The sequence below is a fragment of the Musca vetustissima genome, unplaced genomic scaffold (genome assembly GCF_032173495.1).
Source record: "Musca vetustissima isolate MV318-11 ecotype Yass unplaced genomic scaffold, APGP_CSIRO_Mvet_v1 utg24164, whole genome shotgun sequence".
In the NCBI taxonomy this organism is placed as follows: domain Eukaryota; kingdom Metazoa; phylum Arthropoda; class Insecta; order Diptera; family Muscidae; genus Musca; species Musca vetustissima.
In genome coordinates this window covers 1-3357 of record NW_026878776.1, presented here as the reverse complement: position 1 = coordinate 3357, position 3357 = coordinate 1, and positions in this window count along the sequence as shown.

Sequence of the window (3357 nt, the reverse complement as noted above, 5' to 3'; positions counted from 1 at the left end):
TGCCATACTTCCTAAAATTGCAACTTTGCGCATTCGGCGCAAAGTATAGTTGTCAAAAGTCAAATCACTGACGTTTTGTTGTTTACGCGCCCGCCTTTGCATCAGGCTGTCTAGAAAAAAGTGTCAAACTACGCTTGATGGATTTCGTCCACTAAGCTAGCACAGAGCATACCAACACAAATTGTAATAAAAAGGTAATATTGTTTACGACAATAAAACGCCAATATTCTATTGGACAAATTCTAATATAATTGTGTTTTACATTATTTGGGTTTTTATTTTCATATTCCCCACTTAAAAAGCTACAAATAAATTATAATCATTGTTTTAGATAGATTACCATTTAAACATGGTTTTAAATGTACATTCTTTTAACGTATATATAATTAAAGTTCCTACATCTAGATCAGATCCGTGCAGACTAATTTAAAACAAACAATTGAAAAAACGTTAAGTACGGCCGGGCCGAACTTTGGATACCCTCCACCATAGATATACTGACAGGTACTAGAACTGAAAATATAGGGAACATACCAAAAAGTGGACCTATACCGACATTTCTAAAAAGGAATTATGTAAACAAAAATAAAAAATTCAGAAAATTTTAATGGATAATTATACCTTCAGATTTATCGATATTGAGGGTGTATACACTTTAACACGGTGAAAATTTGACTAATCGAAATGTTGGTTCTAGACCCCATGTTTCTTTGGACCAAATCCGTTTCAAAAAAATTAGATTTCATCCAAACTTTGTCCATCTTATAATTTCTTCCACTTCTTCTGGAACCTCCATACAGGGGCTAGGTCTAAATGCGGGTTATAGTTCATTATCGAACCTTACGTTCTACTTGTTTATCTCGATAGACTTAGAACCAAACTCAAAACGCGGAACAAATCAGATAACCATTTTAATATAAAAAAGAGGGTTATATGAGGACTACCCCAAAATGGGGGCGAATATTAATAATTTTTGGTAGGGAGATTTGGTACCATATACGACTACAAAATACCAATTTGCAGCAAATTCGGTTGAAAAACGCGCTCAAGAACCCCAAAATACCGAAAATTGGTGGTACCCTTATATGGGGGCTATCCGAAAAAATGGACCTATATTCATAATTTTTTGTGGAGAGATTTGGGACCTATTAAGAACTCAAACTACTAAATTACAGCTAATTCGGCGGAAAAATACGATCAAAATCCCCAAAATATTGAACATTAGGAGGTACCGTTATATGGGGGCTACCAGAAAAAGTGGACCTATATTTATAATTTTTGTGGAGACATTTAGTACCCAATAAGAACCCAATGTAGCAAATTTCAGCGAATTCGGTTGAAAAACGCGCTCAAGAACCCCAAAATACCGAAAATTGAGGGTACCGTTATATGGGGGCTACCGGAAGAAATTGACCTATATTTATAATTTGTAGTATAGAGATTTGCTACCCAATAAGAACTCAAGGTACCGAATTTCAGCGAATTCGGACGAAAAATGCGATCAAACCCCCCAAAATACCGCAAAATTAGGGGTACCCTTATATAGGGGCTATCCGAAAATAAGGACCCATATTTATAACTTTCAGCGGAGAGATTTGCTACCCAATAAGAACTCAATATACCAAATTTCAGCGAATTCGGTTGAAAAATGCGCTCAAGAACCCCAAAATACCGAACATTTGGGGGTACCCTTATATGGGAGCTATGACTAAACGTGGACTGATAAAGCCCATCATCGAACTTGACCTGCCTGCAGACAAAAGACGACTCTATGCTAAATTTTGGCGATCTATCTCAATTCGTTTAGACGCTAGAGTGATTACAACAGACGGACATGGCTATATCGTCATAGAATTTCACGCTGATCAAGAATATATATACTTTATAGGGTCGGAAATGATTATTTCGATGCGTTTCAAACGGAAAAACAAAACTAATATACCCTCCATACTACGGTGGAGGGTATAAAAATTGGACTATCGTCCGGCCATGTCCGTCTGTCTGTTGTAATCACTCTAGCGTCTAAACGAATTGAGATACAGCCTCAAAATTTAGCATAGGGTCGTCTTTTGTCTGCAGGCGGGTCAAGTTCGAAGATGGGCTATATCGGTCCACGTTTAGGCATAGCTCCCATATAAGGGTACCCCCCAAATTTCGGTATTTTGGGGTTCTTGAGCGTGTTTTTCAACCGAATTCGCTTAAATTTGGTACTTTGAGTTCTTATTGGGTAGCAAATCTGCCCACTAAAAATTATAAATATAGGTACATTTTTTCGGACAGCCCCCATATAAGGGTACCACCAATTTTCGGTATTTTGAGGTTCTTGAGCGCGTTTTTCAGCCAAATTCGCTGAAATTTGGTACTTTGAGTTCCTATTGGGTACCAAATCTCTCTACTAAAAATTATAAATATAGGTCAATTTTTTCTGGTACCCCCCATATAACGGTACCCCTCAATTTTCGGTATTTTGGGGTTCTTGAGCGCGTTTTTCAACGGAATTCGCTGAAATTTGCTACATTGGGTTCTTATTGGGTACTTAATGTCTCCACAAAAAATTATAAATATAGGTCCACTTTTTCTGGTAGCCCCCATATAACGGTACCTCCTAATTTTCAATATTTTGGGGATTTTGATCGTATTTTTCCGCCGAATTAGCTGTAATTTAGTAGTTTGAGTTCTTAATAGGTCCCAAATGTCTCCACAAAAAATTATAAATATAGGTCCATTTTTTCGGATAGCCCCATATAAGGGTACCCCCAATTTTCGGTATTTTGGGGTTCTTGAGCGCGTTTTTCAACCGAATTTGCTGCAAATTGGTATTTTGTAGTCGTATATGGTACCAAATCTCCCTACCAAAAATTATTAATATTCGCCATCATTTTGGGTAGTCCTCATATAACCCTCTTTTTTATATTAAAATTGTTATCTGATTTGTTCCGCGTTTTGAGTTTGGTTCTAAGTCTCTGATGTAATCATTTCACCTGTGGAGGATATCGAGATAAACAAGTAGAACGTAAGGTTCGATAATGAACTATAACCCGCATTTAGACCTAGCCCCTGTATGGAGGTTCCAGAAGAAGTGGACCGATATTCCCCATTTTCGAATTTGAATTAAGATTGGAAGAAATTATAAGATGGACAATGTTTGGATGAAATCTAATTTTTTGAAACGGATTTGGTCCAAAGAAACATAGGGTCTAGAACCAATATTTCGATTAGTCACATTTTCACCGTGTTAAAGTGTATACACCCTTGTTAAGGCGCCGAAATTGCGTTTCGAAGGGAAAGAAATAAAACACGAACGTTTTAGTTTCTGATTCCAGAATTTTATTGATAAATTAAATATAAATAATAATA